We start from the raw sequence: 14,855 nt of genomic DNA on the forward strand, positions 1-14,855 counted from the left end.
GTCACTTGTTACCGTCTAATAAAACCTGAGTCATGAGACCCTTCAGATGGATATAGGTGGGCCATGCGCTTGGGGGATGATCGCCAACATATATCTTGGGGGTTTAGAGATAAAGGAAATTTCTGAAGGAGTTTGTATATGTTGGAGTAGACTTCCAACCTCCTGGGGGTCGGGCTAAGATGGCTTTTCTCCCTTAGCAAAGTATGAACATTGAGGCAGGTGAGTCCATAAAGGAATGTCCCTTTGCCTGTTTCAAGGACTTGTCAATGTGCTGCCCCAGGCTCCTGCCTTGTCCTCAGCTAGCCCTGTGTCTCCCCATCACTGTGACAGATTGTCTCTCTGGTGCAGGTCAGAAAATCCCCCACTGGCTGGTTAAGAGTTTCATTTCGAGGGGGAGGGGGGATTGTAACAGCAGTCAGGTTAGGTATTCAGCCCAGGTTCGGGGATGTGGCCTAAATGACACCCTTTGGGGACCTGTGGCTTTCTTTTTCATGGAATAAATATATATTTGGCGGGTGTTGTGTTCCAGGCACAGAGGTCCAATAGCCCTTGGAATTTCCTGAGTGATGAGAACCACAAAAGGTGCCTTTTGTTATGTTAATTAAGTGAATTTTGGAAAGCCTCTGGGTCCCCTGAGGAAGGAGACAGGTTGCCAGGGAAGCCAACCTTGAAAATCACTAGCTATTAGTTTAACCAGACTTGAGTAGAAAGAGAATCAAAGGTGGGGGCTGAGAGGAGACTTACTTTGTGTAAGAGCCAGTCTCTGAAGACTGAGCAGAATGTAACGTGTCTGTCAGTGATCACCCTGTTGGGCTGACCTCATGGAATGTCATTGAAGTGACCCTATGACAATTCTGTCAGAGTGTGCAGTGAGGCTCCAACGAGATACCCAGAGACCAGAGAACAAAAGGCCGTGGCCCACGGTGGGGAAGCTCCAGGTCTAGCCTGGCAGCACTCCAAAACAACGCCACAAGAAACTGGATTAAACCAGATAAGCTCAAGGTGGCTGACAAAATAGGCCATAGTTCACATTATTCCTTCATTATACTCCATTAACATACTAAAATCTCCCCCCTGAACCATTACAAGAAACCCCTAACCAAATAAGGGGGGAGGGGGCAATGTTCATAGCAGCAATGTCCACAATAACCAAACTGTGGAAGGAGCCTCGGTGTCCAACGAAAGATGAATGGATAAAGAAGATGTGGTGTATGTATACAATGGAGTATTACTCAGCCATCAGAAAGGATGAATACCCACCATTTGCTTTGATGTGGATGGAACTGGAGGGTTAAAAAAAAAAAAAAAGGAACTGGAGGGTATCATGCTGAGTGAAGTAAGTCAATCAGAGGAGGACAATCATTATATGGTTTCACTTATACGGGGAATATAAGAAATAGCAAAAGGGATTATAAGGGAAAGGAGGGGACCTGAGTGGGAAAAATTAGAGGGAGACAACCATGAGAGATTCCTAACTCTGGGAAACAAACAAAGGGTTGTGGAAGGGGAGGTGGGGGGGGGGGGTTGGGGTAATTGGGTGATGGGCACTGAGGAGGGCACTTGATGGGATGAGCACTGGGTGTTATACTATATGTTGGCAAATTGAATTTAAATTTTAAAAATGTAAAAAACAAACAAATAAGGGGGGCGAAGCATGTAACCAGCAAAAAAGCTTGTAATCTTGTTTCCAAGAAATCTGCCTGAAGTCATAATTATTCTGCCCCCTGGTTAACAGCCGTCAATGAAAGATAGGAGCTGAAACTCCAGGGCGGGCAGCTCTCTCCTCCTTGAGCTGACCTGCTCTCACATCTCGAGAGGATACTTTGGCTCTAATAAACTTTCCTGCTTGAACCCATCATCCACTGCCCTGTGTCTGTCTTTGAATTCTTTCTGGTGAGGAGACCAATTCTTTTTGGTGACATCTTTGGGCCGGATTGGGTTGAGACCCCAGGGCCCAGGGTCTCCCTAGTCCATCTCACAACAGTTCCAGGCTGGAGTCACGAGAACCTTGGCAGCTTCTAACTTGGTTTCTTGGAATGCTCGATCTTGGGCAGCTCTGTCTGAGAACCCAGTGACCAGACTGAGAAAACCAAAGCACACGGAGAGGCCCTGGCTTGGCACCCTGGCCCACAGCTGGGGCTAAGCTCCTAGCAGACCCCACACATCTGCCACCAATGCCTGTCATGTGAGTGTGTCCTCTGAGACATCCTAGCCCAGGCAGGCCCTCGAGGGTTGGGGTTCTTGCTGACACCACAGGAAACGGAATTGCCCACACCGGCCTGCAGAATCAAGAAAGTTATTAACACCACTTTTTAACAATCACAGCACATCACTACAAACATCGGTTTGAAATGACAGATTGGCATCCCTGGGTGGCACAGTGGTTTAGTGTCTGCCTTCGGCCCTGGGCATGATCCTGGAGTCCTGAGATCGAGTCCCACATCGGGCTCCCTGCATGGAGCCTGCTTCTCCCTCTGCCTGTGTCTCTGCCTCTCTTTCTCTCTCTCTCATGAATAAATAAATAAAATATTAAAAAAAAAAAAAGAAATAACACAGATGTATTAGTTTATTGTTCTGTAGGTCTAAAGTCTGGTGTTGTCTCACCAGGCTGAAATCAAGGCATTGGCAGGCTGCATTCCTTTCTGGGAAGCTTTAGGAACCCATGTCTTTGTTTTCTTATGGCTGTAAGCTAGCAGGAGCCTTGGCTCAACATGGGTGCCAGGCCTTCTGAAATCCTGCCTCTCTGACCTAGTCTCCGCTTCCTGCTGCCACTTTCATGGACTCTTGTGATTGGGATCACCTCCCCGTCTCAAGGTCCTTAACCTTAATCACGTCTACAAAGTCCCTTTTACTATATAAAATTCACAGTTTCCAGGAATGAGCAGTGTCTCTGGCATTATTTTGCCCACCTCAAGCCACTATGCTCTGGGACGCTGTTACATTTTAGTAGATCATCAGAACACATTGTGAGCTGTATCCTGACAGCGCTGAAGACTCTGAACTTTACCTTGAAGACCATGGGGAATCAGAAAAGGAGGTCACTGTAGTTGGTATCTTTGCAAGCTTGTCCTGCCCCTGCTGTGCAAGTGGGGGCCACAGCTAGCACACAGGGGCCATTATGCAAATTATGTAATAACAACCCACTTTGGTGCATGAATTACAGAAAGGTGGCTGTCAGGGCTCAGGCCCTTGACAACCCTATTCACCTGATCCACACGTTCCTGCAGGGCACCTCATGGGACAGGCCTGTATAGAGAAGTAGCATAAAACAAGCAGGAATAGAAGCCAAGAAACCAGTTTGGAGGCTGTAGACAGGAGAGAGAAAAGACACTGGGGTCAGGAAGAGGATAATTATCTCCAGTAAAACAGTGGTAGTGATCCACAGCAGGATAAAGAAGATGCATTCAGGGAGTACAGAACACGGAGAATTCACAGTAGCTGGTAGGATGTGGCAGGAAAGACAGAGCAGGGGGCTGAAAAGAACAGGAGCATGAGGGTGCCATTCACCCACCATACAGGAGCCAGTCTTCTCTCAGGTGATGCTTTTCTTACGAAGACATGAAATTTGAAAACTAGGGATAAAACAGTGCAAAAGACAGGCCTGACTCTGGTGCCTTACCACAGTCATCCATGCAGAGGGTGAAGGGCCATTGCACACTGGCACCTGGCATCCCCCAGCTCCATGACATGTGGTCTGGAGGGGAATGATGAGGACGTGTTGCTGGGAATCATATTCTTTACAGACTCAAAAACTGGCTCAAAATTGAGAGGGCTCAGCAGGTAAGGCTAGGGTAGGAGACTAAGAAGAAGAAGGAGAAGAAAAAAAAGGATAAGGAGATGGTAACAGGAAAATATTTCAGGATAAAATCTAGGCTGGTCTTCTTGTCAAAAGGAAAGAAATCTTAACGCTTTCCTTAATCTGAGAACTGTGGTTTCTTCCTGCTTAAAAACCACAGTTTCAGTAAACTTGCCCAAATTACTATCAGGAGCCAGCTTCTAGTACTTCTTACCCTCTCTAGATATACATAAAACTTGTGAGAAAAAATCCTACCCATAGTGTCTTCCTCTCCCTCCCCTACAGAGGAGACAACCATAGAGCTCCCCAAATCTTTTTTTTTTTTTGAGCTCCCCAAATCTTGTTGAACAAATGGGGTCCAGGTATGCAAGTGGGATGTGGCTTCCCTCAGCCCTCCTATCATCCCACCCCATCTCCCCCTAGGCTTTTCATTTCTAAAGATTGTTCTCTTTCCTTTTCTACCCTGGTGTTTCTCAAACTTGCTCTAGTGGGATCTATAATTAGAAATAGCATTCACATCACAACCCTTACTTGTGATGCATGCTGACATTTTGTAATTTCTTCTCTTTCACCTAAATTGAAATTCTAGTTGGGATCCACTAAAGTGATTTCAGAACCCATAAAAGCGTTATAAGCTGCAATTTGAAAAACATACCACCTTGATGTGGGAACAAAGGGCTAGCTGAGAAGAAAGCACATTGACAAGCCTTTGAAACAGGCAGAGGGATATTCCTCTATGGACTCAACTGCCTCGATGTTCATACTTTGCTAAGGGCAGAAGGCAATCTCAGCCTGACCCTCAGGAGCCTGTAAGTCTACTTTAACATATAAAAATTCCTTTAGAAAAAAAAAATTCCTTTAGAAATTTCCTTTATCTCTAAACCCCCAAGATACATGTTGGCGATCATACCCAAGCACATGGCCAACCGATATCCATCTGAAGGGTCTCATGACTCAGGTTTTATTAGAAGGTAATAAGTGACCGTTTCCCAACAACAGCTGGCCCCCTCAAGGTCCTGGGAACCTTGCTTCCAAAATTCCTTAGAGAACAAGCTCTCCTCAAACCCCTCCCAACTCCCACGTATATAATCAGCCTCCCCTCCCAGGCCCCAGGGCAGCAGCTCTTCCTGCCCTCGGGTCCTGTCCCTGTGCTTTAATTAAACCACCATTTTGCACCAAAGACATCTCAAGAATTCTTTCTTGGCCATGGGCTCTGGACCAAACCTATATTCCAAAACTTCATCACCTTTGACCTTACATTTAAACTTCCAGTACCAACTCAAGATGTAAATTTCAATCATATCTTATACTAACCACTTCCTGTCTTTTAAGCTCTTCTTCTCTTGTCTTCTGGTAAATTATTGAATGCATCTCCTTCCTCCTCACGTCTTTACCTCCTTACTTATGCAGCCTAGGTTTCGTGGGTAATTCCCAGCATTACCAACTAGGATAGCCTTCATTGTCCTCTGGTCAAACCAAACATGCCACCACTTTCTCCAAAAACTGAATGTCTGCAGGGTAGAGATACCCCTAAGTGTGCCCCTCTCTTTAGCCCATTCTTTTTTTTTTTTTTTTTTTAATTTTATTTATGATAGTCACACAGAGAGAGAGAGAGAGAGAGTGCGGCAGAGACACAGGCAGAGGGAGAAGCAGGCTCCATGCACCGGGAGCCCGACATGGGATTCGATCCTGGGTCTCCAGGATCGCTCTTTAGCCCATTCTTTTTTTTTTAATTTATTTTTTATTGGTGTTCAATTTACTAACATACAGAATAACACCCAGTGCCCGTCACCCATTCACTCCCACCCCCCACCCTCCTCCCCTTCTACCACCCCTAGTTCGTTTCCCAGAGTTAGGAGTCTTTACGTTCTGTCTCCCTTTCTGATATTTCCCACACATTTCTTCTCCCTTCCCTTATATTCCCTTTCACTATTATTTATATTCCCCAAATGAATGAGAACATATAATGTTTGTCCTTCTCCGACTGACTTACTTCACTCAGCATAATACCCTCCAGTTCCATCCACGTTGAAGCAAATGGTGGGTATTTGTCATTTCTAATAGCTGAGTAATATTCCATTGTATACATAAACCACATCTTCTTTATCCATTCATCTTTTGTTGGACACCGAGGCTCCTTCCACAGTTTGGCTATCGTGGCCATTGCTGCTATAAACATCGGGGTGCAGGTGTCCCGGCGTTTCATTGCATTTGTATCTTTGGGGTAAATCCCCAACAGTGCAATTGCTGGGTCGTAGGGCAGGTATATTTTTAACTGTTTGAGGAACCTCCACACAGTTTTCCAGAGTTCTTTAGCCCATTCTTAACCAAACTTCAGCCTCCACTCCAAGGAAACCCCTGTTGAGTCCCAGTGGACTCTATCTTGAGGCGCTTGGTGGTAAATCCTCAGCCTTTGCTTGGGTCTGCTTCTCAGGAGCATTTTGCCAGTTGGTATTTCCTCTTTATGGAAACACATTCTTCATTGGCCTCTGGAACACCACACCCTCTTGGTTTTCCTTCTACTTCAATGTAGTTCCTTCCTTATTTCCTCCTCTCCCAACCTCTGAATTTTTTAGTTCTCCAGGGCTCTGAGCTGAACCTTACATATTCTACATGTGCACTCTGCCTGCCTGAGTTCACCAGGTCATGTGACTATAAGTATCCTCTACACCCTGATGATTCCCATAACCACCCCAACCCCCTTTCCCACTGAGCACAGTCAGGGATGGGACTGACATCCCCACAGAAGGTACACAGGTACACAATGCCTTGATCTCTCTAGCCTACAGATCTGCTCCTGCTGCAGTTCTCATCTTTTTTTTTTTAAGACTTTATTTATTCATGAGAGACAGAGAGAGAGAGGCAGAGACACAGGAAGAGAGAGAAGTAGGCTCCCTGCAAGGAGCCCAATACAGGGACTCCATCCCCATACCAGGATCACACCCTGAGCCAAAGGTAGATGCTCAACCATTGAGCCACCCAGGCATCCCTCCAGTTCGCCTCATCTTGATTAAAGCACAGCAGTAACTTGAACTTGTGAAAGAAAACTTGGATTTTAAGTAAGTTATACTTTTAGTAAAGAAACTAAGGGAGTCTTGTTTCACTTAACTGCTTGGCTGCCCTTTCCTGTGAACACTGTTTTTCCTTTCTTCTGAAACAGTCTTGTTTCCACCAAAAATTAGTCTTTCCTGTATGTGTATATATAAGCCTTTGTCACAATTTACATGACATATCATCAAACAATGCTGGAGAAAGAGCATATAAATGTCTGTTTTACTGCGGTCCTTTTCACTATTTTCATCCTCAAAGTGTTTCCAAATTAGAGAAAGGTATTCTTTTTATCCCACTGGAAGTAAAGATTTTACAAGAGAGCAATGTTTTAACATTTTTTCCTATGGCCCACAACTATGCTAGGTATCTTGGAGGCACACGCCTGAGAAAGCCATCTCCTTCCATTTCTCTAAAGCCAGAAACTTCTTTAAGTGCTTCCGCACATTTTGAAGATAGTAAACAGTGACCATAAGGCTTGATAAACTATGACTGCCTCAATATCATGAGTAAATTACAACATTTTTTAGCAGTGTTGCAGACAAGTTGTGTAGAACACTCACCAGATAATATCTTTTCGTTTTCTTTGATAAAAAAAGCTTATAGGCTAAATGGAAATTTGTCAAAATTACATTTGCACCTTCTGCCAAACATGCAGATGTCTGAGCAAGGTCCATTTTGTATTTAATCACTAGTAATCACTAGTTTTATGTATCTGGAAGTTTTAATTAAATCTACATACTGATCAGGAAGAAGGTTTTCCATGCTATGCTTCAAATAATAGTACATAGGAGCTGGGGGAAATTTGTTCTTGTTGCTGTATCTTGACACACAACTCAATTTGGTGCCATATTGTAGAGAGCGAGTTCATCTGTTGGAATCAGCTCCATGGTGCAAGAGGCCAATACACAGCATAGAAATGTCCCGTCTTGTATGTCCTCGCCTTGCAATTTCTGAATCAGGAAATAGAGCAATCAATAAGATAATGCATGTGTTTCTTGTAGTATTAGACACAATGCTATTTTCAAATGAGTGTTGGTGTGGGAGGTGAAAAAAAATCTTTGATTCTGCAGGTCATGGGATTTGCAGATTTAGGTTCCCTATACAACTGCATGCCTCCTCTGACATGTAGAGTTCCAAATTCTCTTCCACATACTATGTAGTACCCTCCCTTTTGGTTACCTCCCACACCCAGGTGCACCTGTCTTTCCTTTTGTCCTTGAAATGACAGTCATTTCTACTTTTTCAGTGATGTCTGGGTCAGGCTGGCGTTCCTATGGTAATCATTCTCTTTTTCGTTATTCAAACTCTTAGAAAATATGGTCGCGCTGTTCCCAGGTTAAAAATTCACTCAGCATCGGAATTCCCACGTCACAGGGGTGAAAGGAGCACATCTCAGGGAAAAGAGTGCTGTAATAGGGCGGTTCGGTGATGGGAGCTACCCTGGTGGTGAGCACCGCAACGTGTATGCAGGCAGCTGTCCAATAGCTACGGTGGACACCTAACTAATGTGCCATCGTGTATCAGCCACATGGCGATGGGAAGTAATTAAACTAGCACTATCTGAACTCAGAGCACAAGGGCTCATCTACAGGCAGCATCACGCGGCTGCCGAATCGCTTCCCTCGCGGAGCGAAGTCACCGGGGGACGCAGCCCGGAGTGCGCGCCTCTTTGAACCACAGGCCGCAGCTCGCGGGACCCAAAGGAGGACGGCACTGCAGGTGCAGAGGAGCGACGACGCGGGACAGAGGCCCTGAGGTTAACGCCGCGGAGCCTCCAGCCCCGGGGCTGCTGTGCGAGACCGCAAGGGCGCGCCCGCCCTGAGCTCCCGACCACCTGCGGCCCGGGCAGGGGATCCAGCAGGCAGCCTCGGCGCGGACACCCGGGCACCCGGACACCCGGGCACACCTTCCTGTGCAGTCCCGTCCCATCCCGCACACCCCGCCCGGGCGCTCGCACGCCTGCAGGTGCGCTCCGGGCGCCGCGCGCTCTGCACCGAGTGTCCAGCGGGCCTGAGGCCGAAGGGAGTCTCCGGGTGGGACCCCCGCGGCCCCCAAGCGCAGGCCGTCTCCTGAAAAGGAGCAGCAGGAGGAACGCGTCCGCGGATGGAAGAGCAGAGCCTCGGTGCGGGCAACCTGCGCTGACTCACTGCGGGTGAGCGTGCGCCTCTCCAGGAGGGTAAATCGAGGAAATGTCCTCCTCGCGCCAGGGCGAGGTCGTCAACTTGGACGCAGGGGAGCCGAGGCGGTCGCGTCAACGCCTACGTTCTCCAGCGGCCTCGGGGTTAGGAGCCGTTGCAGGAGAGCATCTCATTTCTGAAGTGTAGAGGAAGGTAATCTGGGGAGGAACTAAATTGGGGCAAAAGTAAAATCCGCAGCGAATACTTCGCGCTGAGAGCGCTTGTGCCACCTGCCTCCTTAGCGCAGTAGGCAGCGCGTCAGTCTCATAATCTGAAGGTCCTGAGTTCGAACCTCAGAGGGGGCAGTAACGTTTTGAGCCCTTCTGGGTCAGGAAACAACAGCTTTCCTGCCCTTTTGGGCCCGACGTTATTCTGTCAAAGAGGTTAAGTCTCCACTTTCTCCCACCTGATCAGTAGATAAGTACATATGGATGTTCTTCTTTACTTCTATGTGTGCAATGGCTTATCTTCGTCTCTTTCCAATGAACAAGCTCTTTTGTCCAAGTTCCTCTGATTTCTAGTCCTTCTTAGAACACTACCCTTCTATTGATGCAACTTAGTTCTTTTTTAAAAATATTTTATTGTATTTAAATTCAATTTGCCAAAAAAAATAAAATAAATAAAAAATAATAAATTCAATTTGCCAACATCTAGTATAACATACAGTGCTCAAGTGCAGCTTACTTTATTGAAAAAAATGAATGGACAGATAAATGAAATCTGATATTCAATTTTCTCAGCAGGTCTTGTGGCTTCCTCTTCTCACATATAGGGTATCTTCTTGCGCTAGATTCTCTGTATAATCTGGTCCTAACCAGACCAGATTGCTCTAGACTCTCTGTATAATCTGGTCCCATCTGTACATTTAGGGTATCTTCTTACACTGGACTCTCTGTATAATCTGGTTCTTTAGAGAATGCCTCATCCTTATGGGAGCCCTCGCTATTCAGGATCTGTTCCTCTCCTTTGTAGAAACTATGTTTTAATTCACCCCAGAGTTTTTTAGGCTTGAAGGACTGACACACAGTAACCAGATGTCAGAGACGTTCCAAGCCAGAACCTGAATATATCATAACCATATTCATGCTCGATCAGTACATTCTCACCTATGTAAAATAAACTCTACCATGGAAATCAAATCTCTGCACCTGTAATAAGAGTAGTGGAAGTAATAAAATATCAATGAGGGCAGCCTGGGTGGCTCAGTGGTTTAGCGCTGCCTGGATCCAGGATCCTGGAGTCCTGGGGTCAAGTCCCATGTCAGGCTTCCTGCATGGAACCTGCTTCTCCCTCTGCCTGTGTCTCTGCCTCTCGCCCTCACTCTCTCTCTCTCATGAATAAATAAAATAAAATATCAATGACTATGATATGCAGCAACCATGGTCTGGAGCATTCACCACCAAAAACAAAACCAAGATGATTGATTGATTTTAAAGATTTTATTTATTTATTCATGAGAGACACAGAGAGAAGGCAAAGTCATAGGCAGAAGGAGAAGCAGGTCCCATTACTGCAGGGACCCTGATGTGGGACTCATCCCAGAATTCCGGGACCACGTCCTGAGACAAAGGCAGACACCCAACCGCTGAGCCACCTAGGTGTCCCAAGATGATTTATTTAAAGTTGTGTTGGAGGGTGTGGTTGGCCCTGGGCAGACGTGGAAACGCAGAATTCTGATCACAGCATGCTATTTTCCTGAATAAGGTATTATTGTAACAATGCAAGTTTAGATGAGAGTTTCTAGTTCTACCTAATTTGTATCCTTTACTGAACTTGAATGTCCAAAAAAAGCCTCTGCAGTGTTCATTTACCAACCAATTCTGGGGTAGAGCACTTCTGCTTCACTCAGAGAATTCTACACATGGCCACCCACATTCCTTAAGAAGGGATGTAATAACTTTACTCTGGCCTACTTTTTTTTTTAGCTAAATGAGATCAATAGGCAAAGATTATTACTCTGGGACCATGTGCATGTTAGTTCTTTTCACAAAGATTTGGACCATCCTACTGTAAAGCTCCCATGTATCCCCCACTATTTTTCCTCACTTTGTAGGGGAGTCACTTCTTCATTGCGGGCTAGAAATGCTTGACCCTAAAGATTTTTCCATCATGTGGCCACCTAGGTCATGTATCCCCGTGGTTTCTGCATAAAAGGATAGCTCTGCAAAAGTGAAGCCAGAGATGGACAGTGGAAACCGTAGGAAATTCAACAGGGAGTTGAATCCTAGGCCTTCAGATTAAAAGTCTGTTGCTCTACTGAGCACCATATCATAGCTGCTTTCCTCGAAATCCTAATGAGAAAAAAGTATTGGTCCTGAGTCCAAATGCCTTCCTTATTTTATTAAGATTTTTAATGTCTTTATTTTTTTTTTACATTTTTATTTATTTATGATAGTCACACACAGAGAGAGAGGCAGAGACACAGGCAGAGGGAGAAGCAGGCTCCATGCACCGGGAGCCTGACGTAGGATTCGATCCCGGATCTCCAGGATCGCGCCCTGGGCCAAAGGCAGGTGCCAAACCGCTGCGCCACCCAGGGATCCCTATTTTTATTTTTTAAGCTTTTGTTTATTTATTCATGAGAGACATAGAAAGAGAGAGGCAGAGACACAGGCAGAGGAAGAAGCAGGCTCCATGCAGGAAGCCCAACACAGGACTTGATTCTGGGACCCCAGGACCACAACCAGAGCCAAAGGCAGATGCTCAATCGCTGAGCCAGCCAGGCATCCCAGAATGCCTTTCTTTTTAAATTCTGTTCATGTTCCTTTTACTTATTCCCAACTCCATTCCTTCCCCCTTTGTTTTTGTTTTTTGTTTTTTGTTTTTTGCTTTGTTTTATTTTTCCCTTGCCCCTTTGAATATGGCTCCAGACTATTTCTGCCCCCAGGTCATTGGCAAAAAGTAACTTACATCCTTGTTTTAATTTTTTTAAAGATTTTATTTATTTATTCATGAGAGACACACAGAGAGAGGCAGAGACACAGGCAGAGGGAGAAGCAGGCTCCACGCAGGGAGCCTGACGTGGAACTTGATCCCCGGTCTCCAGAATCACGCCCTGGCCTGAAGGAGGCGCTAAACCGCTGGGCCACTGGAGCTGCCCTACATCCCTGTTTTAATGATGTAAGTGATTGTCATGAGATTCGTTTCTAATTATGCATTTATTCATGCCACCAGTAAAGGCAAATTTGAGGTGGTCTTCACAACTGTAGTACAATAAGATAGAAGAAGTTAATAGATTTAAGTCAGGATAAAGGGAGAATAGAGGTAGAAAATTAAGAAAGAAGTATGCATACTATAAATAGTGCCCCCCAACCTCCCACATACTTCCAATAGAGCAGGTTGTAAATGGAGATGACCTCCTCAAGGGGCTGAGAAGAGACTTCTCCCAGAAAGTGTTGTTTAAACTGAGAATGAAAGGCTTCATATGATAAGTTGCGCAGAAACGTGGCTCTAGCGTTCTAGGAGGAGCAAAGAGGACAGCACTTCCAGATAGTTGCAAGCAGGCCTGAAGTGCTGGCAGGCAGAAAGCTTTGGCAAGAATTGGTGGCAAGAAGGAGACAGGAACACAGGGCACATGGAAGACTGACAGGCTCTGAGATTATTATGGCCAGGGGTGGAGAATAGAGACCTCACTCTTGCAGCAGTGCAAAGTCACTGGGGATTTTAAGCAGAGAGAAATTACATGATCAGAGGTAATCTTGGAAAGATCATGCTGCTCTTGATGGGGGAACAGAGGACTAGCTGAGGACAAAGCACATTGACAAGTCCTTGAAACAGGCAGAGGGACCTTCCTCTATGGACTCAACTGCCTCAATGTTCACACTTTGCTAAGGGCAGAAGGCAATCTCAGCCTGACCCCCAGGAGCCTGTGAGTCTACTCCAACATATACAAATTCCTTCAGAAATTTCCTTGATCTCTAAACCCCCAAGGTACATGTTGGCAATCATCCTCCAAGTGCATGGCCCACCGATACACATCTGAAGGGTCTCATGACTCAGGTTTTATTAGACAGTAATAAGGGACCTTTTCCCAAGAATAGCTAGCCCCCTCAAGGTCCTGGAAACCTTGCTTCCAAAATTCCTTTGTGTGTGTGTGTGTGTGTGTGCTCTTCTTTGCAATTGTATTTCAAGTTCTGTCCAAAACAAGGCCCCAGAACCCCCAGGTTCAAGTATGTCCCCGAGCTTGGTCCACTGCTGCCTTATATTCATGTTTGGGTATTCATTCACCATTAAACCTCAGGATAGAAGATGTGACATAGCAGGACTCCTTCTTCCATAGCATGAGTCCTTTGCTGATTTGAGAGGTAGCAGCGGCAGCCAATGTGGAAAACACACTGGAACTTTTCCTTGGAACTGTGCTGTGGTCAGAAGTGCCTGCCAGGAGCACCATCACCTTTTCTTTGACCCTCCCTCTAGTTTCTGAAGATACAGCAGAAAATAATCTTCTTTGAAGATACTGGTAACAATTCCAGAAGACAAAACACATGCCACCAATGCATTGTGCTTTCAGATATTCTGGGTTTAATTCAGCTGCCAAATGAGCTGACTGATGCATTCACCTTGACAGCTAGGTAAGCCCACCTCCTTGAGGAAGCCCACTCTGTTCTTGGTAGCAGTGTTTTCATGGTCTGGGGAGTTACTCTGAAAAAGAAACCACTGAAAATTGTCTTCAGGTGCAGCCTTGCAATGGTTCTCTGCACCAGTGAACTCACTCCATTAATCCTTTGGATGCGTGATGCATACAGTGAAGGCCAAGTAATGTTTATCTGGCACTTCTAAGCCACAAGGTTTCACTTCTAGGCATCTGAGGCACACCCTGTCACACTGCTGCCACCAGGAATCATGTAGGAACCACCCAAGTCGCTTAAACTTGAGCTTTTTTCCTTTCTTCTGCTCCTTCTTGTCCAAAAGCACCTGCTTTGCTTGAGTGGCTTTAAGGGCCTGATAAGCATTTCCCTTTTTCAGGAGATTTTCTGGAACCAAAGGGATCATCTTTCTTTGCTCTTGCTCTGCCATATTTCCTGAGCAACAACTACTGGCTTCCAAAACTCCTTAGAGAGTATGCTATCCCCAAACCCCTCCCAACTCCCAGGTATATAATCCGCCTCCCCTCACAGGCCCAGGGCACCTGCTCTTCCTGTCCACGGGTCCTGTCCCTGTGCTTTAATAAAACCATCATTTTGCCCCAAAGACATCTCAAGAATTCTTTCTTGGTCATCGGCTCTGTACTTAACCTATATTCCAAAACTTCATCATTCTCACATAAAGAATGGGCCAGAATGGGGCAAGAGATGATGGGGACACAGAGATGGCCACTGTGCCATAGACGGCCATGCGGATTTGGCCTAGTACCATGTGGCAGTAGGACAAGGGTACAGAGCAAAATGCTGTTCAACTGATTGCATTCAGGTTCCCTGACAAAGGTTTGGGAAATGTCATTGGCAGATGCCCAGCCCCAACATCACAGCGTAGGGTATACAAGAATGGATTGAAGCTGAGAGAGAAGAGATTCACAGGGAAGGACACAGCTTTGACTGGTGTCTGGCTTATAGTTGGTTCTCGGTAAATACCTGTTGAACACTTCCTATTGGATAAACTGAAATGTTAAGAGCGAGGTATTAAATATAAATCATGTTGAAGCAGGAGAGCTAGGTTCTTGTCTCACTGAGTCAAAGAATCAATCTTGTGGACAAAAGAGAGTGAGTAAAGCAATAGTTTGATTAAGCAAGGATACAGAGAGAACTCTGTATCTAAGAGCTCTTCTTAGAAGTGAGAGGAGTCTTGACATGGTTGCCAGCACTGGGCCCCCCACTGACAGTCTTTTTATTTAG

General features: G+C 45.7%; 1 non-coding gene across 1 annotated transcript; it reads left to right on the plus strand.

Annotated features, from left to right (window-relative positions):
* Window positions 1-9,256: 9,256 nt before the first annotated feature.
* Window positions 9,257-9,329, plus strand: TRNAM-CAU (transfer RNA methionine (anticodon CAU)). The gene has a single exon. It is a non-coding gene; the product is annotated as a tRNA-Met (tRNA).
* The last annotated feature ends 5,526 nt before the right edge of the window (window positions 9,330-14,855 follow it).

This window comes from Canis lupus, chromosome 37 (assembly GCF_048164855.1).
Source record: "Canis lupus baileyi chromosome 37, mCanLup2.hap1, whole genome shotgun sequence".
NCBI classification, from domain to species: domain Eukaryota; kingdom Metazoa; phylum Chordata; class Mammalia; order Carnivora; family Canidae; genus Canis; species Canis lupus.